This window comes from Dermacentor andersoni, chromosome 4 (genome assembly GCF_023375885.2).
Source record: "Dermacentor andersoni chromosome 4, qqDerAnde1_hic_scaffold, whole genome shotgun sequence".
In the NCBI taxonomy this organism is placed as follows: domain Eukaryota; kingdom Metazoa; phylum Arthropoda; class Arachnida; order Ixodida; family Ixodidae; genus Dermacentor; species Dermacentor andersoni.
In genome coordinates this window covers 159,360,284-159,382,749 of record NC_092817.1, presented here as the reverse complement: position 1 = coordinate 159,382,749, position 22,466 = coordinate 159,360,284, and the positions used below count along the sequence as shown (strand labels likewise).

The following is a 22,466-nucleotide window of genomic DNA, read 5'->3' as shown; positions in this document are numbered from 1 at the left end:
TACACACCACACATTAACCGACCACTGATATTGGTGATGTGTCTTCAAAACCCAGTGAGGGTTTTCGTCGCTCCAATAGTGAGCATTGTGGATGTTCATTTGGGCATTACGTGTGAAGATAGCTCCATAGATCCATAGTATTTGGTTGACAAAGCCTGGGTCCTCTTCCGTCTTGATTATAATACAGTTTGCAAAGTCATTTCGGTGTTGGAAATCGTGGGGCTCCAACAACTAGTGCAGATGCACGTGGTACGGATAAAGTTGCCTCTTAACTACTCTCCACATTGAAGACTTTGACACTCCAGCTTCAGCACCCACACTTCAAATACTTGCACGTGGGTCTGAAGAAAACTTTGACAGAATATCTATCTATCTCCACGTCCTCGCCCAGGATTGAAGATTTATGTGGTTTCTTCGTAAAAGTCTGTCTGTCTTAGCGCTTCATATGCACGCACAATCGTCACTGAGTTCGGATGTGTACCTGGATGTCAGCGTTAAAATAGCACAACTGCGCGCCTTCTATGTCCACTTGACGCGCCTAGAGCAGAAACCATGTCTGCTCTTTCCTGATTGGAGTAAGTCATATCTGGTGCTCAACGTTAGTCACAGACAAATTGCGTTGTTGTGGAGAACATGCAGGGATACGGGCGCCTGAGGAGCAGTGGATATATTGCAGTTCACTGGAATTGGTTCAGATGAAGTACATAAGGTATGATCTACATCCGGAAAACTGGAACCGCCTGCGGGCGCACTCTCTCAGGGACTGACGCGCCGGTCACGGTGCACAAGTGTGAAGCCAGACGCAGCCATCGGATACTGCGACTACGGTGTACTATAACACTTCTAGTACACTCTACTGCGACCACGAAGCGATGCGCACGCGAGGGAAGAAGGTCTAGTAGTAAGCGCGAGAAGGAGAGCAGACGGCCAGTGCGAAAAGAGTCATCGTGTGAAGAAGACATGCGTAATATTGCTTGAATATATCCAAGTTTTTTTTTTACCATTGGCTTTGTCCCTGTGAGATTTATCCGCTGTTATTCGAGCCCTAAGGTTTAAAGTTGTAGCAGCCGTCATCGCCTTCCATCGCTCCCACGCGCTTCGCCCTTTTCTTCTTTTAAGCAGAATCAAAATGCTGCTTTCGTCTTTTCTTTTTCGTGGCCTTAGACACTTTATCCCTTCGGCAGTGCTCGGCTAGCAGCACGCATTTACACCGTCGTGCGATAAAAGCCGCATGCCCAGATACCTACACCAGGCATAACGCCCTGCCGGGGGCCAGCTTCGCTGCAGCCGACCTTCTTCATACATCGCGCGCTTTATAGCAGCCCAATAACAGTGCGCAAGCGCCTCGTCTCGTGGTATTTTTTCATATTTCGCGGGCTTTCTTTGGAAGGCTGAAAAAAGGACCACGTGAGATATGTCGTGTTGGAAACAATTTATCGAGGGGTTCCTCAAGGTGCTCTACAACTTTGCGTATCACACTTGGGGTCTGCAGCCAATGCTTAAAATGCTGTTTAATTAAACATAAATAGTCCTTTAGTTAAGGGAAAAATAAAAACTAGCCTGAGTAACTCTAGGCCAATGCCAGCACTATGCATTCGGTTCAACTCGCGTCCGGAGTGCATTTCATTTTTAAAACTTTGACTCAAGTTATGTGGGACAACCTGCATATGTTTAGCAAATAGGTGTAAACACAAATTTGCAGTTGAAATAGCGCAATATTTTAAGCGCGAACAATGCGCAAACGGCCTCGGCTCCCGCAGCGAAAGCACGTTGAATCTAGGGTGCCTAAAGCCCCTCAAACTTCGTAAAGTAGTGACACTCTCCTCCTCCGCCTTCACTCCTCCTCGTTTCTCCTCTCTTTCGCGCTCCCTCCTCGACCGTAGCGCCACCTGCACTGCTTGACCGTAGGAACGGCGCCAACATGCGCTCCTCGCCACTCCGTAGACGCTTCTCTAGCAAAAATGGCGCTTATGCACGGCGCGAGAGCCCACGTGATGCTATTAGGCCAATAGGGACGCGGCGTTGGCCTCGGCCAGAGCACGCGAGGAGGAGGCGACATTCTTCAAAGCGTGGCACTACTTTACGAAGTTTAAGGGGTTTAAGGGTACCTCGATGTCAACGCCGCTTTTCAGGGTGGGGACAACCTTTGAACCGCCCAAAACGCGCGCGCCGCGATGGATCTCGGAGGCCATGCGCCGCCGCCCTAGCTTTTCGGCGCCATGTTGGTTCTTTCGCGCCGGCTGTCGTGCTGAACGGACGCGCGCTGCATTTGCTTTCTTTGTGGCGTTGTAGTGCGAGAGCTCGCGTTTTGTTCGTGCTTGTTAACGAAGCATGAAGGGCTGTTGTGTCCCTCTGTGTACTGGATCGAGCGCAATAGGGCAGCGGGTATTTCGTTTCCCCCGCGACGTTGAACGAAGGAAGAAATGGGCAGCGCAAATAAAACATCACAACTGGGCACCGACGGACAAAACGAAGATATGCGAGGTAAGGATCACGATTTTGTCAAGAATAATGTTAATGTGAATAATGTTACCATGTTACGTACATTGCTCATTATAAAGATTTTTACAAAACTTCCATGCAGGTTTGCCCAATGGAAGCTTACTCCATTTCATTAAATCAGTATTGAATCTTTAGGACAAAGGTAGTGCTAAATATTGTGAGCAAGGGTTCTTGTTCTTTACAACCGTAATGCCACAACCTTCTATATGAATACAACAACCAAACCCCGGCCCTCAGTCCCCAGCAGCTGCGAAGCAACTGACCACGGCGGTGGTCAGTTGAGGGTACTAAAAATGCAGCAGAGGGTACTAAGAATCCTTGGATCCGGACAGGCTGCCATTGGAATCTGAACCTGGCAACGCTTAACGCTAGAACGTTATCTAGCGAGGCGCGTCTAGCAGTGCTATTGGAGGAATTAGAGGGCAGTAACTGGGATATAATAACCTGAACATCGCCCCCGAGTGCTCCGTGATCGCTGCGCATGCGTGAGGTGAGAGAAGGTGAGAAAGGAGAACAACTCATTTTCGCAGGATGTGACGTCACATTGTTGCTTGTTTTTACTTTTTTGAAAGAGCTACTCTCGAACGTAGATTAGCCATTGCCGTCGTGTCGGCTGCAAGACGTTCTGCGCGCGCTTGGCGCGCTTTTGTGCGTGTCGAAGGCGTATAACGTGCGCAATATTCGTGCGAGCGCAGTTTGACGTGAGCAATCGTGGGTTTGGACTCCGTGACATTTGCTTTCGTCATATGCGAGTTAGGGGCTTGCCGACAGGTAAACCGCCGCTGTACTTAGGTGAATACCTTGTTTTTCGTGGTACTGAAATAAATAGCGCTTCGCTGCGATGGTGACTTCAATCGAGTGCGGTAATTGCTGCGCATTACGGGCGATTTAATTGCACAGTACGTGCTGCATTATCGGTGCAGACAGAGAAAACTTATCCTGTGAGCCTTACTTCCGTCAGTCAGTCGGTTAGATGTTTCGCTCTTATCCAGTGCACATTTCTTGATATCCACTAACGATCTGCTCCAAATATCGACGAAGTGTCTACTGATCGTGCAGATGTTTTTTTTTTATTCACACAACTGGCGATGGGCAGCAGCGTTACGGCCGTGAGTTTTCCTTTCGAGCAAACCTTTTCAAATTGAAGTTTTCGCTCATGTTCGCGAGATAGCAAATTTAAGTGTTACACCCGCTGCTGTATTTTTCGATTCCATGTGACCTAGATTTAAGCTGCCTCAGGTTGTATTAACGCGCGCAGAGGCTTTGCGAAAAATAGTTGTCACCTGAGAAATCAATGCCGTGTGCCAGTTCTTTTGGAATGGTGCTATTTGTGAAATTGATCATATTTCCCCTAGTCATGCTCAACTACTTACTGGTCAGATGCTTGAACTTCCGAAGAAGTATTTGTAAAGTTTCCCTTCCAGCTCAGCATTGTAACTGACGCTTCTCGGAAGTATGAGTGGTATTTGCCCCTGCAACACTGCCATGAGTTCAAGTTCAAATTGTGCCCACCGACTGTCTATCCGTGTGCCACTAGAAAGCACAGAACTCACTTCTCAATTGTTGCAACATTTCTTTTTCATTCCATCTTCAAGAAATTTGTTTACTTCTTTTCCTGGTCATTGTGGACTTGCACACATTGAAGTTTTGGATAGTTTGGCAAAAGCATTGCATAGTGGGCCTGTAGGGTTTTTTTTTGTATTTAGCGCATTGCCCTTCTGACTGGACAAATTAAGTAACTGCATTACAAATATTTCACTTCCTTGGAATGTCTGTTCCATGTGCCTCATAACAGTACACGGTTGAATTTGGCATATGCACCTTCATATGACCAAGTGTAGGTTTGTATTGCAATGGAAATAAGAACATGAGTGCTTCAATTGTCTTCATCACATTGCTGATGCCTTCAATGTGTGAAAATGGCTTGTAACAATATTGCTGTGTTTCATGTGAGGATATGGAATAGAATAACTTTCTTCTTTTATGCTGAAGGTATTCACCCCTTTTGCCTGTTGGGCTTCAAATCTTGTAGAAAATGGTGTGAGCAGCTTGGTGTGTGTGCCTGAAGAGCAATGCTAGTTTGTGCATGATCATATTGTTGCTGCTGGGAAGATGACATTTTAGGCACATTTTTTTCATACAATTAACACAAATGTTTCTATCTTTCCCCTTGTGGCTCAATCGTAGTAGACCTGTTCGTTTTTCAGTTACTTTGTTGTTTATTTTTGTTACATATCAGTATTATGTACTATCAAGTTAGTGGGAATATAAAGCTATTTGATGTTGTATTCATGGGGAATCCTAGCCGATCCCTCGTCATGGGTATGTGCCATATGTCACAGGCAACAGTCATTCTAGTCTCTCTTCTTGTGGTAAAAGTATCCCAAAGCCTATTTTGTATGCTTGCAGATGAGTTGAGATTTACACATCAATGCCAGCTCACAAAGCATCTAATACGGCAATCAGCCAGCCACCTCCGCAGATGGAGAATTCTGCAGTTTCCAATCATACTGTTTCTGTTGTCTTTGGCAGAGATTTTGATTGTACACAGCGGGAATAAACTGTAGGACCATAAAAAAACTTGTGATGACAAGGGCTATATATGGTGGAAATTATAGTAGATTAAGACCAGCATTAGCTCAAGCCCTGCTAAAGGTCTGTGGTATCTAAAAAAATAATGAAGTGCTGGTTTTCTTATCTATAGCTGCTGTGTGCATTAAGCTCAAAACTCCCTTCTTGGCAACATAACCCAGGAATGCCCACTCCAAACATTCTTGTACATGCACTTTGACAGCATCTGCTTTGATCTACCTAACTGCATATCAGTAAAGATGGGTCTAGTTCACTAAAGACTGACAATGCTGCATTCGAATGGAACCAAACCGTTCTCGAAAAGTTCTTGAAACCAGTCAAGCAGGTTTTTGAGAACTTTTAATCTGGCGAAATTACAAAATAAAAGTTATTTGAAATAAGTGATGCAATGCTGATGAGGTTTGGGCATGCATTTCAAGGTGCTTGGCCTTCATTATCTCTAATCATAGTGAACCTGCCAAATTGGCAAGGATCTTGAATGAATTCTTCACTAGGCCCAACTATTTTGTTGCTGCCCTATATTGTGCACTCTTCCTATATAGGAAGAGTGCACAACAAAAATCTTGTGGCTTCCTGTTATCATAACACCCTATAACTTCCTTAGATGTAGGGCCATTTGATATTCACCAATAAATACTTCCACAGGATTTAGATGATGCCTTTAAAGATGTGTCCCTCATGCTTACAAGTAAAGGAGCACTGACATTAAACTTTTGGACTGAATTTTTTTTATATTAATCTGATTCCAAATGGCAGCTTTTATGGCCACACCATGCCACTGAAAGCTGCATGTGCTTTGAGTGATTCTTAATGTGTGCTAAGACTTGCTTCACTAAATAAATTTTCTTATGACTCTTTTCAAACATGTAAGTTAAAATTAATTTACTTCTGGTGTTCTATAAGTCACAACCACGATACGATTACGAGGCATGCCATAGTTGCGGACTCCGGCTTAACTTTAATCGCCTGACGTTTTTAACATGCACCCGCTCCACAGTGTGCACCAAGACAGAAAGACCAATGTTGTGCTGCATAGTGGTCCTAACATGCTCAGTTTTCAATGACCTAATAATGGCATGGCTTACTCATGAACAACTGCAGCATGCATCATTTGTTTGTGACCTACCATGCAATGTTGCCACCAGATTATGGGGCCACACTGCCTTTGGCACATGTTTAAATGTTGGCGTTAAGGATATATTTGTTGCGCATAGAAGGAATTTGAAGTTTTGTAGTGTAGTTAACTGAATGACAGCTACACACGCATAAGAAAACAATTGTGCCAGGACTACTTAAACTCTGCAGTGTTTGAGTTTGACCAATTCTTGCGATTTTGCACATTTCGGATGACTGCAGGTCATTCATTACAGTTATACCAGCTTTTGTACTTTTTAGACATGCCGTTTGCCCCGGTTTTATAGAGTGATCATAGATAGCCACACCACACCATGTTGGTAGAAGAATTCAGAATTTTAGTAAAATGGGGTTGCTCCATGTTGAGGTGCACCAGCATGTCATAGTAAGTGGAAGCCACAAGCAGCAGCATTTTAAGGTATTGTGCCGCACCATGTAAAGTCAAATTATTGTGCCCCCCTCTACTCTCGCTGGCAAAACCTGCTGGTGAAGCACTGTGAGCAAGCTTTCGAGGTACGCTGCGCTCTTTCCAAAACAGCGTCCGAGGCAGCCATCTATTTTGCCTACAGGACGAGAAGTCCTTGGCCAGGAGTGCATCGAACATACGGAAATAGCTGTCAAATGTGCTGCTGAACATCTAGAGATTTATAGTTTTGACCTCAGGTTGCAGAACACAGCAATGCTATAGCAAACAGTGTAGTGAAAGTTGTTTCACGGCTCTACCACGGCATAGCCAGCACTGCATGCATATACTATACACAAGCATGACGTTTTAGCAGCAGCAATACTTAACAGTAAATTGTATTTGTACAACTTCACTCTGTCTTTAACACTGCCAGGCTTTAAAATACACGAGAAGAGGTCACTGTCTTTCATTTGATGTGTTTATACAAAAAAAGTGTGTGCATGGAAGGGGTCAATTAAGGCTCCTTTGTCAAGCCAAAATGCTTCCTGGCATGATAAAGTGAAGCCTTGTGCATTTCAGTCTGCAGTTGCTCACTGCACTTTCAGAAGCACAATCAGCACAGAGAGCACAGGAAATCACACAAGCAATGGTTCAGCAATTTATTTGAAACAAATGCAACTTTGTTTTACAGAAAGACCACATTCCAAAAAAGCAACCACATGCTATGCGGACAAAACAGCCAACTTATGTTAATTGTACAGATGTTAACATGCCCTGCCTTTATATGTGGAAATGTTTCAAGTCTAAAAGTGTGCCCCTACTTTGTAGCTTGTCCTTGGAACAATGGATGATTCAAACAAATGCTAAATTTAGCACCATTGCCACACTGATAGAAGAAAACTACATATTAAAATGGCAACTTCTTGGAGAACAGAAAAGGGTGTATAGTGAACTTCCAATAATCTGACTCCGGTTAATTTAATTTTTTCAGTTAATTCGAACCTGGGTGACGCCCATGCATTTCTATGGAATTAAACATTCATCACTTCGATCCTAAAACTGGCATTCGCCGGATAATGCGAACTTGACCAGACCCCAATAATGACCCCTTTTAGTGGCAGCCCATGTCTCAGTAGAGCTTAGGGGACAGTGAATGCGTTAAACAAATGCCATCTCTCTGAAATGCCTATTTTTGACCCACCCGAGAAAGATTTTCAAGCAGTAACGGTAGCTGACAATGTCCGATTGTGGTACTTATCTGATTCTAACGAACACTTTTTGTTTTCGAAGGACATTGAGAAGAAAATTGCCTAGCTGTGCAATTGATTGCAAAACTATAACCGTGGTTGCACCTTTCATATGCTTTTCCACATATCATGGCTGTAATACGGCGAAGCTGGCTTTGGAAAATCGGCTGGCATTCTAAAAAATGAGGTACGTGTAGGTTTCTACTTTGGTTTGGAGTTAAGTCATTTCTACTTTAGTTTTATACTGTGGACAAATAGAAATTTGATGCACGTTCGTTTCAGAGGCGTGTTACTCAAGCACATATTGCCAAATGAATAAACAGTGCTTCAGCAGGTTTTTGCATCTTAATTCGACCCGTCAGTCTTGTGAGGGTAGAATTAATGGAAGTTGATTGTATAAATTGCGTGATGAAGCACCAAGAAAGTTACCTTGCTCAGGTAGTGAAAAGCATGCAGAAAGTGCTTCACACAACATCCACCAATGTTCTGTTGCAGATGCAAAAGCTGCCTCCCTTATCTGGAACAGAATAAATTCCTTTCGAAGGCAAAATAAAAAACAGAAAGAGAAGTCATCAAGGCATTCCACATCCATCTTATTCAGTCTTTACAGTGTTGCTACATCACCATTTGCTTAGCCTCCTATGCCAAAAAAAATTGTCGAAAATAAAATGACCTGATTCCCATGTTTTTCACCACCCAAGCAGTGTTTACTGTCAATTATTACTGCTTTCTGTAACCTCACCTGTAAATACTGTATGTTAACCTGTATGTTAACACTGAGCTATACGATAAGCTTAGTGAAAGTTAAAAAAGAATACTGGATGTTCATTTTTTTTAGACATAAGAAGGGGTGCTTAGAAGCGAGCCACATTTGCAAAATGCTTGAATAAACAGCAACTACTCCGGTCATGCGCTAATTGTGGCCATGCTGTCCCTGCAAACTTCTTAATCTCATCCGCCCACCTAACTTTCTGCTGCCCCCTGCTGCGCTTCCTCTCTCTTGGAATCCAGTCCATAACCCTTAATGACCATCGGTTATCTTCCCTCCTCATTACATGCCCTGCCCATGCCCATTTTTCTTGATTTCAAGTAAGATATCATTAACTCGCGTTTGTTCCCTCACCCAATCTGCTCTCATCTTATCCCCTTAACGTTACACCCATCATTCTTCTTTCCATAGCTCGATGTGTCATCCTCAGTTTAAGTAGAACCCTTCTTGTAAGCCTCCAGGTTCCTGCCCCGTAGGTGAGTACTGGTAAGACACACCAGTTATACACTTTTCTCTTCAGGGATAATGGCAACCTGCTGTTCATGATCTGAGAATGCCTGCCAAACACACCCCAGCCCATTCTTATCCTTCTGATTATTTCGGTCTCATGATCCGGACTCGCGGTCACTGCCTTCCCCAAGTAGATGTATTCCCTTACCACTTGCAGTGCCTCGCTACCTATCGTAAACTGCTGTTCTCTTCCGAGACTGTTAAAAATTACTTTAGTTTTCTGTAGATTAATTTTCAGACCTACCATTCTGCTTTGCCTCTCCGGGTCAGTGAGCGTGCATTGCAATTGGTCCCATGAGTTACTAAGCAAGGCAATACCATCAGCGAATCGCAAGTAACTAAGGTATTCTCCATTAACTCTTATCCCCAATTCTTCCCAATCCAGGTCTCTGAACACCTCCTGTAAACATGCTGTAAATAGCATTGGAGAGTTCGTATCTTCCTGCCTGACACCCTTCTTTATTGGAATTTTGTTGCTTTCTTTATGAAGGACTACGGTGGCTGTGGAGCTGCTGTAGATATCTTTCACTGTTTTTACATATGGCTCGTCTACACCCCAATTGCATAATGCCTGCATGACTGCTGAGGTTTTGACTGAATCAAACACTTTCTTGTAATCAATGAAAGCTATGTATAAGGGGTGGTATTAAAATTAGATCTTTCGTCTCCTGCGATAGCTTACTGGTATCCTGTCTAACGAAGTTACAACTGACTTCTATTGCATACTCCTTAATGATGCCCATAAGATTTTCGTTCATTGCTTCAACACTAAGGTTCTCTTCCCGAGTTAAAGCCCTATACCTCTTCTGTCGCTTGATCCGAAATTCCTCTATTTTCCCTCTTACCGCTAACTCATTGATCGGCTTCTTATGTACCAGTTTTTTCCATTCCCTCCTCAAGTCTAGGCTAATTCGAGATCTTACCATCCTATGGTCACTGCAGCACACCTTGCCGAGCACATACACATCTTGTATGATGCCAGGGTTAGCACAGGGTATGAGGTCTATTTCATTTCTAGCCTCGCCATTAGGGCTCCTCCACGTCCACTTTCAGTTATCCCGCTTGCGGAAGAAGGTATTCATTGTCCGCAAATTATTCCGTTCTGCAAACTCTACTAATAACTCTTCCCTACTATTCCTAGAACCTTTGCCATATTCCCCCAATGACTTTTCTCCAGCCTGCTTCTTGCCTACCCTGGCATTGAAGTCGCCCATCAGTATAGTGTATTTTGTTTTGACTTTACCTAGCTCAATTCCACGTCTTCATAGAAGCTTTCGACTTCCTGGTTATCATGACTAGATGTAGGGGCGTAGACCTGTATGACCTTCAATTTGTACCTCTTATTAAGTTTCACAGCAAGACCTGCCACCCTCTTGTTAATGCTATACAATTCCTGTATGTTACCAGCTATATCCTTATTAAACAGGAATCCGACTCCTAGTTCTCGTCTCTCCGCTAAGCCCTGGTGGCACAGCATGTGCCCGCTTTTTAGCACTGTATATGCTTCATTTGTCCTCCCAACCTCACTGAGCTCTATTATATCCCATTTAATGCCCGCTAATTCCTCCAATAGCACTGTTAAGCCTGGGATACATGGAGCGAAAAGCAGGCGTCCAGGCGGCGAAAAACGCCCGGCGTCGAACGCTCGCCCCTCGGCGTCCAAAAATTTGACTCCCGCCGGCTATCCGGACCGATCGGAAAAACCGACGCCCGGCGATCGACGCCGGCGGAAGTGGCGGGAGCGCCTCTCGTGCTCACCAGGAGTCGCGACGATCGATCACCCACAGACTTCCGGTAGCCGCCGAACGTTTTTGTGTGTTTTTCCTTTTTAGCTGGTGCCTCCGTGGGAGCGTCCGTCGCGCGGCCGCGCTGGAGCGACGAATGTAGGCGTTTGCGCTTGTTTGGACGCGCACTTTTGGTCTCTCTGCGCGTGAAAAGGAGACCATCGATCGTTACAGCCGAATATTGAATCTTTCAGAGCATTAAATGAAGAGTACAAATTTGTGTATACATATTTTTCGTCTACAAACTTAAGTGACGTGATCACGTACGAAAGAGATAATTATGTATGCGGTACCAAGAATTACCAAGCCTTTCAAAAATTGCAATTAGTGTGAAATATCCTGCTTAAAACCTTTATTCTGCATAAGTGTTGATTATTACTCAAAATGCAGGCAAATAAGTGACAGCAAAGGTAAACTTTGCCCATTTTTACAACGTCAAATTGCAGTAAACTCGGCGGACTCCAATAAGTACATCATAGAAGTCCAAAAAAAAAAAAAGAATTGGTGCCGATGTGCTCAATAACATTTCCTCGTTTTAAGAAGTTAACTTTCGTCGGGGTTGATGGGGTATTAAACTCTTTGAAATCACTGGTGACGCCAGCGTCACTATAACCGGCGCGTGGGTGCTATGAGCTAGCACTGGCTAATCTGAACAATATTTCGTCTTTTCGCAACTCTTGGTGGTGCTTGATCACACAGATTGCGTTCTTTTCTTTTCCAAGTAGCAGGCTTCTATTCATACTCTGGAACATCGGGGAAGATTGTTAATGGCACCGCATCGTTTTTCGACTGAGGCACATCGCGTGGCATATCGACTGGCTATAGCACGCTTCGAAGTGTCGCTCGCAGATTACAGTGGCATCATCCAAATATTTGTCACCACCTTTGATGTTTCGGCCCCGTTGTTGCAGCATCTCATTTTTAGTGCTCTCGTGCTCAGGCACCACTCTCTCGTGTCGGTGCCCGCACACTGAAAATATCTTGCACTTATCGTGTCTGAGAAGACAGAGCGCTCAACGCGTACGGTGACGCACAGAAACAACCCACTATTATTAATGCAACCGCTGCCAAGAGTTATTTGCAAAAATGGCCGGTCGCAAGATTGAGAAAAGAAATTAAACGTACGAAAGCAAATTTAAAAAAATGCGTACACTAAATAAAGTAACTTTTATAAATTGCTGACTTCCGCGTCACAGCTTGCACATGCTGCTGTCGGCGTACCTACGGAAAAGGCGACGCTAGCAAAGATAGCATACAAAGGGACAACTGAAACTGCTACGCTAAAGGCCTAATGAAATCCAGAAGGGTACACGGCAAGCTGTATGCCCTGAGGTGAGCGGCAGACGAAACTAATGAGACACATATGGTGACGCACGGCACCGGGGAGCGTCCAAGGAGCGCACATGTGAAGATACCGAAGGATTCTGCTTCCACGTGAAATGCCGAAAGGCGTGGGAATCTGCTGCTTTTTTTTCTTTTCCGCTGTCGGCACGCGTGCTCGTAAAGTTTGGTTTTGCGCTTCTTCGGTCAGAAATCACCCCTGCTCTACAGCAACCAAAGTGCCTTCTGCTCGAATGCCTCGAGGAAAAAGAGGAACGACACATTATAGTTTAAAGCCGACCATGCCTGTTCTCCTGGCTGTTTGCATCTGTGTGGGCCCAGGCGGCGCACGCAATGCCTGGGGCACCGAGAACAAGAGCCGCCCATTTCACGCCAAATATCGATAATTCTATCCTCTCCAGCTGCAGTACAAAACGCTAGTTTTTGGAGGAGGCTTTAAAACAGGAACCGACACTGAAGTAAACATCAATAACCACAATTTATTTTTACGCAAAGTGAACGTCGCTGTTGGAGATCCACAAAACCTTCTGCAACGCCTGCACTCCGCTGTGCCAGTCGCTCAACGTAGCCAGACCCGCCAGCCCGCTAAAATGCTTGCAGCTAAATGAAATGTGTAGAAATCGTTCGTAAGCGTCTCTATGAAACTTTTTTCGAAGTTGTTTAGTCAGTAACAATAAATAATACAATAAAAATTCTGCTTATTCTTTTTTTGTTATCCTGAAACACATTCGTAAAGTCTGGCAACAATGCGGCGGGCGCGCGGCGGCGTCCGCTCGTTTGTCGCTGCATGTAAGCGAAGCCAGCGAACCGCCGGCGTCGTCCCGCCGCGTCTATTTCCGCCGCGCGATGTTCGCCGTGAAAGGACGCTTCATGTATCCCGCGCTTTAGACTCTCCTCACTACAAAACGTTCCAGCGTTAAACATTGCCAGGTTCAGAATCCAATGGCGGCCTGTCCAGATCCAGAGATTCTTAGCACGCTCTGCTGCATCACAGGTCTGACCGCCGCAATGGTCAGTTGCTTAGTAGCTGCTGGGGACTGAGGGCCGAGGTTTGATTGTTCTATTCATACAGAAGGTCAAGTACTGGCCAAGTACTGCACCAAGGTGGCCAATCCTGCTCTGGTGAGGGAGTGCATTACCGGTTCTGGTCACCGGGGTCAAGCCACCAGGCCTGTTTATACAGCTGTATCAACATGTGGATCTTTTTTATCCAGTGGAAAATTGTGTGGCACCGGGATTTGAACAACAGTACTTTTGCACGTGAGGCAGATGCTCTACCTCTATGCTATTGCATCGGGGCGCAAGTAGTAAGTAATTATACAGAAAGCGTTTTATTTACTGTAATTGGAGGATTGGAGCAGATTAGTTCGACCACTCAAGGAGTGGGAACGGTTCAACTGTCAGAACCCCAACAAAAGGACTGGAATCACATAAACCACAACTCTGAAGGAATGAAGTGGGAATAGAATGGAGCGCCCCCACTCTGCAATTCTGCACCATGCTGATATATCCTGCTCTTGGGCAATACCAGCGCAGCTGGCATTGCCCTAGAACAATATATATATGTGTATATATATATATATATATATATATATATATATATATATATATATATATGTATATATACATATATATATATACACACACGCGCGCAGTGCACAGACTGGTACCCTAGGTAGGGGCTAGGACTCGCATAAACTATAGTGTTCTCCACAAATGTGACGAGTACCAGGCCACCGAACTCCTTGCCCTGTGCACGTTGCTGTCTATCTTCATGAGCCTAGATCCTGATGCAACCACTGGTGCCACACTGCTATTTTCAAAGGCCACCACTAGGTGAAACGCCAGGGACCGCCCAGGCCAGGGGACATCGGCTTGGTCCGATACACAAATGACAGTAAACTTCATATTGACAGGACTACGAACTGGATTAGTAAATTCTTATCTAACCGGTACCAATTTGTAACTACTAATTAACTTTCTTCTCCGCGATCGCTAGTAAGATCTGGTGTGCCACAAAGCTCTGTATTGGGACCAATTTTATTCCACCACAAACATGGCTCCACACAATAATTTTGTTTGAAAACATATGTGAGTGCATATGCTTGTATTGGACAGCGAGAATAATTAAGAGTCAGTAAGCAATGTCAAATACATGCAATCTGGCTTACAAAACAAAAGGAACTGGTCACTATTTAGTAATAGTTTTCCTTTGTGTGAAACAACTTCACCCTTGAAAAGTTCCTCATTCTACAAAGGTTTATAAGTGAAATATAGAAATATTTGGATGTATTTGAGTTATCACCTGGCCCAAGGAACTTCTAGTGGCAGCCTGTCTCGATCTCTCAATTCTTGGCACTGCCCAATATACAGCATGCTTGACTGCTGCAGTAGTCAAGTGCTCTGCAGCTGTAGGAAACCGAGGGACAAGGGTTGATTGCACAATTTATGGCATTTCCAAATTTTTAACTTAGTACCATCTCTATACTATCTCGACACTATGCCACTAGACCATTGGTGTGCTGCAGTCATCATAACTTTAATTACTCATCGTATACACAAGCTAGACAACTGTTTAGGCAAAATTTTAAACTGCGCGAGGAAGACAGAACGTGAACTGAAACATAGACACACACAAAGCACAGGCTTCCAACTGGTTTTATTTTGTGAAAGCAAAGAATATATAAGGTACTTCAATATAGCAAAACAAGGAGCAATTGCAAATAATTTGTGCACGAGGTATTGACGAAAAATATCAAGGCCATGTATGCATTAGGAGTGCAGGAGAGTCTTAATGTGCCCATCTAAGACTTCAATTCTTTCCTTGAGAATCTCCTCTTGCAGTGCAAGAGCTGCGACAGCAAAAGCTGCCTGCCTTATGAGGAACAGAATAAATTCCTTTCCAAGGCAAACTCAAGAACAGAAAGAGAAGTCATCAAGGCATTCCACATCGCTAAAAGGTGCGACACCTAAGTTAGCTCACCTTCTTGATCCCTATCAAGGAAAGAAATAGAATTCTTAGATGGGCACATTGGGACTCTACTGCGCTCTTAATGCACAGGTGGCCTTGCTATTTTTTGTCACCTCCTCGTGCACAATTTCTTTGCGAATGTTCTTTGTTTTGCCATTTTGAAGAACCTTATCAACTCTCTGCCTTCACCAAACAAAGCCAGTCGGAAGTCTACACTTTGTGCATGCATCTATGTTTTTGTTCATGTCCTGTCTTCCTCGCAGAGCTTAAAATTTTGCTGAAGCTACGAGATGACTAGCCCAAAACATGCCTTACTTCAGTGTACAGCTGGGCTTGTTGGTAAAGCTACACAATGCAGCTGAAGTGTGTGTCTGCTCTTCTGTGTTCTCATGATGTGGCTCAGCCTTGAGTGCATGTGTAGTTTCAATACTGGCTACTATATTTTGATGACTAATACAATTTCTATCTTCAACTTCCAGCCAGACAGAGTACTTCATACTACATTCTGAACATTGCTGCAGTGTAGCAGGATTTCTGTCTAATGCATTGGCCTCTACCACCAAATGCCTGAGAAATTAAAAAAAGTTATGTAGATTCCAAGCACAGTGGGGATTCATGTTACAGGAGGCATACTGCAGGTAAATGGCTACATAGTGTTGGTTCGGGTTCTTCCAAACATTGCAGTGTTGACCAATGTGTTTGTGTATGGTGAGTGATTGCATATATGACACAAGCTTTGTGAGGAGAGTACGAATGCAAAGGCATGGTTTCTTTGCCTCTTTCCTAACACTTTGTGGCGGCTGCTGTTCTGAAGAGTGGAAAACTTGGCTTATGCAGTATGCGCAAATGGGTTTGAGACTTTTAAGACCAATTTCCTTGAGGCAAAGTTTAGCATGGAGTCAGTTTTGTCACAAGGAAGTTATTCCTATTCACACATGCCTGTTTTGTTTTTTGTTTTTTCATTTAGTTTCAGGTCCACCTAAATTATTGCCGTCATGACAGCCGTCACATATTATATGGTAGCATCAATCTTTGTAGTAATCATTCGAGTATTGAAATCTAAAAGTTTGCAGCAGTGTAAAAGGACAGGAGGACAAGAGGAGAGAGGAGAAGAGAGGTTGCAGTGTAACAGAAATAGGCAAGCACTAATTGAGCGACAAGACCACTGGACTCAGGAAAAGCAGATTTAGCTGAAACACAGCAGCCTGTAAGGAAGAGACGGAACATAATTCTTTGTGAAGCTTAGTCTGCATCAGTTTTATATACCATTGGAGATCATGAACATGCCAGAGGCAAAGCATACTGTTACGGGGATGTTGGGAGTATAGAAAGACTGTATTTACAATATATATTGTCACGTGGTAGTGACGGTTGAGAAGGCAGCAAAACTATGATTGACGAAACAAGCGTTTTATTGGGCGAACTTGTGCCCTCAAAAGAGGCTACACTCAAAGAAGAATGGTAGCGGCGAACACGATCGGCGGTCGTCGAAAATCTGATGAGCGGGTCAAGCGCGTCGGCTTTTATACATCTCTCGTCGAATATTCCAGAGCAGTCACTGGGACCTGCGTGCCTTCCACAATGTTCCACATTATTCGCGTCGCGCACACATGCAATCAGATAACACAAGTTGCAGTGAAAGACAGTGGACGGAACCATCGATAACATTCCAGAAACTTCTTTTACATGCAGGCGCGTGCTGTGCTGTGCGATAACATTTGTTAGGCGGCGAGAAGTGGTCACCCAATAAAGATAAAGAAGTACACGTGTCAATATACAAGATGAGGCAGAGTAGTTAAGATGGCTGACCACCAACAGCACGCAGCAGCCAGCGTGCTGCGGTCTTCTTCCTCTCTTTTTTCATCCTTCCGTAACAGGACCCCCGGGTGGTGAAGCGCCGTCTTGGCTCGTGGTAGGCAAAGAATCGCGAGCGAAGTATGGCTTCAGCCGCGAAACATGCACGACGTCAACAGGCGTCAGACTTGAGGATTCATCAAACTGAAGTGGCGAAATCTCGTAATTTACGTTGTTAACTTGACTTAGGACTTCATAAGGCCCTGTGTAGTGAGAGAGAAGCTTCTGGGAGAAGCCAACCCGACGACATTGTGACCAAAGGAGCATCCAAGCACCTGGTGCGAACTTAACATCGCGATGGCATCAGTCATAACTCTTTTGGTATATGCTGCGGGGCTAATAAACGAGATCGGGCGACTTGACATGCCCTGTGAGCGCAATCGATGACTTCATGAGCATGGTCAGTTGCAACACGTGGCACAGAAGGGATTATGATGTCAAAGAGCAAAGTGGGGTTGCAACCATACAAAAGATAAAAGGGTGAATATCCTGCAGTGTCACGTCGAGACAAGTTATACACAAACGGCAGTAAGGCCAGCGTGGTGTCCTAGTCGCGGTGATCGTTGGAGACCTACATCGACAGCATCTCTGTGATTGTTCGGTTGAGACATTCCATAAGACCGTTTGTTTGTGGGTGGTAGGCGGTGGACAGCTTATGCTCAGTGGCACAAGAGCGGCCGAGGCCGTCAACAACTAGAGGCAAGAATGAGCAGCTGCGGTCTGTAATAACTGTCGAGGTGCACCATGGTGGAGAATGACGTCGTGGAGGAGAATATCGACGACGTCTGTTGCACAGCTAGTCGGCAACGCCTTTGTAATCGCACAGCGTGTCATGTAATCAGTAGCGATGGCAGTCGACTTGTTAGCTCTAGTCGTCGTCGGAAAAGTGCCAGGTAAGTCAAGGCCTAAGCGAGAGAACGGTTCACAGGGAACTTCAACTGGATGGAGTCATCCGACAGGTGGTAGGGGAGGTTTCTTCCGGCACTGACACAATTCGCAAGTTGCGACATAACAGTGCACAAAGCAGTAGAGACCTGGCCAGAAGAACCGGCGTTGTACATGATCATATGTATGCAAAACTTCAAGGTGTCCCACCGTCGGTGCATCGTGAAGTTGTTGAAGAGCAACAGATTGCAGATGATGAGGACGGCCAAGGAGCAACTCAGGGCCATCAGCGTTCATATAGCGGTGGTAGAGGATGCCGTTGCGCGGCAAGAACATGTGGCATGTGCCGTCAGTGCTGTCGGAGTGATTGCACTCCGGCAATGTATGGACTGTAAGGACTCGTTGCGTTGTTGTTCGGTGCGCATGTCAGTCATGCCAGTGAAAGCCATCACGCAGGTCACCGGATCATGCACAGAAGGATCAAGTGGATCCACGGGGTGGCGAGAGGCAGTTAGTGTCCTTGTGGAGGCATTCAGTCTTGTAACTGACAATAGATGAAAATTCCTGGAGCCACAAAGCCCAGCCACCAAGCCGTCCTGTCGGGTCCCGGAGGGAAGACAGCCGGCAGAGTGTGTGGTGGTCTGTAACGACCGAAAATGTACGGCCGTACAAATATGGCCGGAACTTTACGACAGCCCAAACTAAAGCGAAGCACTCCCACTCGGTGATGGGGTAATTTCTCTCGGCAGGTGACAGCAGGCGGCTGGCGTAAGCTATCACGCACTCCGTACCATTCTGTTGTTGATCGAGAACAGCGACGATGCCATGGCCGCTTGCGCCAGTGTAGACTTTGGTCGGTGGATCAAAGTGGGCAACTATGGGAAGGGTGGTCAGAAACCTGATGAGAGCGGCAAACGCATGAGCCTGCTCCGGGCCCCATGAGAATGGTGTGTTCTTCTTTTTGATCTGTCAAAGGCCGAGCAATGTTGGCAAGGTTTTTGGTGAAACGATGAAAGTAAGAACACAGGCCGAAGAAGCAGCGCACGTCAGAAGCAGAATGTGGCACAGGGAAACTGCGTATGGCACGAACTTTTTCCGAATCTGGTTGGACACCGGATGCGTCAATGAGGTGCCCCAACACGGTAATCTGACGGTGCCCAAATTGACACTACGTGGAGATGGAGGCCAGCTTTTCAGAAGACCGCAATAATGGCAGTGAGTCGGGTAAGGCAGCTGCCCAACATGGGAGAAAAAACAGCTTCGTCAAGGTAACAAAGACAGGTGGTCTATTTGTAGCATCGCAGAAGAGAGTCCATCACAAGTTCAAATGTCGCAGGAGCATTGCATATGCAAAAGGGAATGACTTTGAATTGATATAAGCCATCCAGTGTGATGAAGGCTGTCTTCTCCAACCATTTCATCAACCGAAATCTGCCAGTAGCTGGATCGAAGATCGATGGACGATAAGTATTTAGCTCTGTGCAAGCAGTCCAAGGCGTCATCGATGCATGGTAGTGGGTAGACGTCTTTTCGCATGATCTCATTTAAGTGGCAATAATCGACGAAAATATGCCAGGCACCATCTTTCTTTTTTCACACGGACGACAGGCGTAGGGCTGGCTGATGGCTCGATGACCCCTTTGCGGAGCGTTTTGCCCACCTCTGATTGGATGACTCGACGTTCAGCATGCGATGCACGATAGGGACGCTGACAAATAGGATTTGTGTCTCCAGTGTTTATATGGTAGTGAACAACAGATGTTCAGCCTAAAGGCCTGTTGCCGAAATCAAAGATTCCACTGTACGATTCAAGCAGGAGACGTATGTCCCTGGCCTGTGCAGAGGTGAGGTTAAGTGCAGTCACTTTCGCAAAGTCGTCCGTAAAGGAACCAGAGCTGGACGCTGCGATTGGCACTAATAAACCACTCTCAGAATTCAGACTCACAATATCAAATTCAGAACCACTAGAAACACTGTCCAAGAACATGCTGGCCGGAATCACTTGACGACACAGGCTCAAATTCAGAAGAGGTAAAACAATGTCATTATTAGTAACCGTGACCGGTTCAAAGCACATTGATGATGGGGCGAAGCACATATTCACCATCAGGAAACTGTGGCTGGGCGGTCAAAGTGACGTAAGTAACTGCTTCGAGTGACAGACGCACATCATGACGCGAGCACAAGTGCAGTGGGGCGGTGCTTGGAGCATCGGCGAGTTGAGGCAGTTCTAACTGAAGAACGTCGGCCGTGCAGTCGAGGAGAGCAGAATGAGTGGATAAAAAGTCAAATCCTAGAATAACATTGTGAGGGAAGATGTTGCTCACAGTAAAGAGAACAGAAGTAGGGCGGCCAGCTATACTTGCAGTATACATTCCAAGAACCAGCATTCCACCGTCAGCCATATGAAGCACTCAGGCAGCTGCTGGGGTGAGGACCTTCTTTAAACGACTACGCAGGCTAGCACTCATCACAGGTATGTGGGCTCCACTGTCGATGAGTGCTTGTACAGCTATGCTGTCTATTTTAACGCCAATTACACTTCTCCTTGTGTGCCTAGACAGAGGATTTGCTGCAGCATTAGGCAATGCAGCACCACCTCCGAGGGCTGCATTTCTTAGTTTTACGAACGGGTGTGGCCAAACGCCACAGGGGACGAAAGGCGACATGGCTGTGGCGAACGCGAAGATGGGCGACGTGCTTGCGGTGAACGAGACTGGTGTCCGTGCGGCGATGGTGAGCGACTGTACCACATGTTCCTAGCAGAGTTGGCGCTGTTAGATTCAGCGGTGAGCGAAACATTGCGGGCATTTTCATCACAATGGCTCAGGTTGGTCGGCATGCGAAGTGTTAAGGGCCACGAGTTGTGACAGTATCAGGCGACATGACCAATGCAGCAGCAGGTGAAACATATCGGCTGGTCGTCTGCAGTTCTCTACTCAGTCGGGTTGCGATAACGCGGAGAGAAGCGTCAGGGTGGAGCAAAAATAGTAGAAGGGCGTTTGTTAGCTCTGGGATTGGCAACAGCACAGACAGAACGTAAGCCAATGTTTTCAAGTTCCTGGTGAATGATGGCTTGTAAGAAGGGGACTGAAAATGTTGTAGCATCAGGGATAGGCAAACAGAAATGCAGGCGCCATCGCATCCAGTTCACGTCAACGATTCGCACCACATCCTCCGATGGCGACGCATGCTGCTGTGTGGGTTGATCTTCACACGTTGGCGTTGCAGCAGTAGTGGGAAGTCTGGCGAATGGTTGCAAGACGCATCGGCTTTTGGCGTGCTGGAATTGTTGGCACTCTTTAAAGATAACATCAACTGTAGAGCAGCTTTTGCACATGAGCAGATTAAAGGCGTCGTCAGCAACCCTTAAGCACATGACCGACCTTCTCAGCTTCTGTCATGTCGTGATCGGGTTTGCTTTACGACTCCGTGGGAGATTGGGTACAGGAGGCCTATTCTTGTTTTGCGTCAATTTTACGGCCGGCTGGTTTGCCAAACAACTCTGTCAACTTCTCTTTGCATTGGTCCCAGCTGGTTAGCTCCTTTTCGTGGTTTTCATACCACACCTTTGCTGTGCCTCTTAGGTAGAACAACAGGTTAACTAGCACACGCGTGGGGTCCCATCTGTTGATTCCACTCACACGTTCGTACATAGCCACCCACTTTTCAACATCGGTGCCATTGGTCCCACAGAAAGTTCCAGGATCCTTGGGTTGCGCAACCACAACCTTGGCTATGCCCGATGACAAGGTACAGCAAGATGCTACTTTACCCCCAGATGTCACCTCTTATGACATTTCAAGGCAGCGAGACTGAGACTGCACTGTATTCAGCGGCACTGACAACCATGATGTAGAGGATTGACTTTCCCCCTATGTACAACACATCAGCAGAATAAGAACGAGGAAATGCCCCACACAGGTGCATGGCACTAAACTGGACGCACTACCTGCTGTATGCAAGAGAGAATGAGGAAGAATGAGCTTCCCGTTACTCCTGAGCACCTACCTACAATTGCTTTTATGGGCACAGCATTGAAGCTGCAATTGAGGTAATGCTTAACACCACATGAAATACAAAGCACACTATGTCAACACAGAGAAACCAAAACAACTGCACACACTTCTCCCCGAAATAGACACAACACCTGCTTTGTTGCATCTGAGCTGAAACGGGTGAATCCCAAACTCTGTGTCACATAACATCTGAAAAAATTAGCTGCTACGAGAGAACCAATGAGATTAATCTGGCGCACTATGCATGCATCTTTAGCCTAATGGGTAAAGAATTAAGCTGCTGCACTAAGCACCCAGATTAACGACCCACCATCAGGCACGTTACTATTATTGAGCCTATCTGACTGGATGTACGAAGAAGCCAGGAGACTGCTCATGATAATGCTTTGCATAAGAGACAACGAAGCTGAACCCACGTTTTCTGCCTTGTGCTTGCAATGCTCTACCAAGTG

General features: G+C 45.6%; 1 long non-coding RNA gene across 1 annotated transcript; it reads left to right on the top strand.

The window, feature by feature from the left end:
• The first annotated feature begins 3,207 nt into the window (after positions 1 to 3,207).
• Positions 3,208 to 4,952, top strand: LOC140217163 (uncharacterized). Its single transcript, XR_011893672.1, has 2 exons — positions 3,208 to 3,294; positions 4,912 to 4,952. It is a non-coding gene; the product is annotated as an uncharacterized lncRNA (long non-coding RNA).
• The last annotated feature ends 17,514 nt before the right edge of the window (positions 4,953 to 22,466 follow it).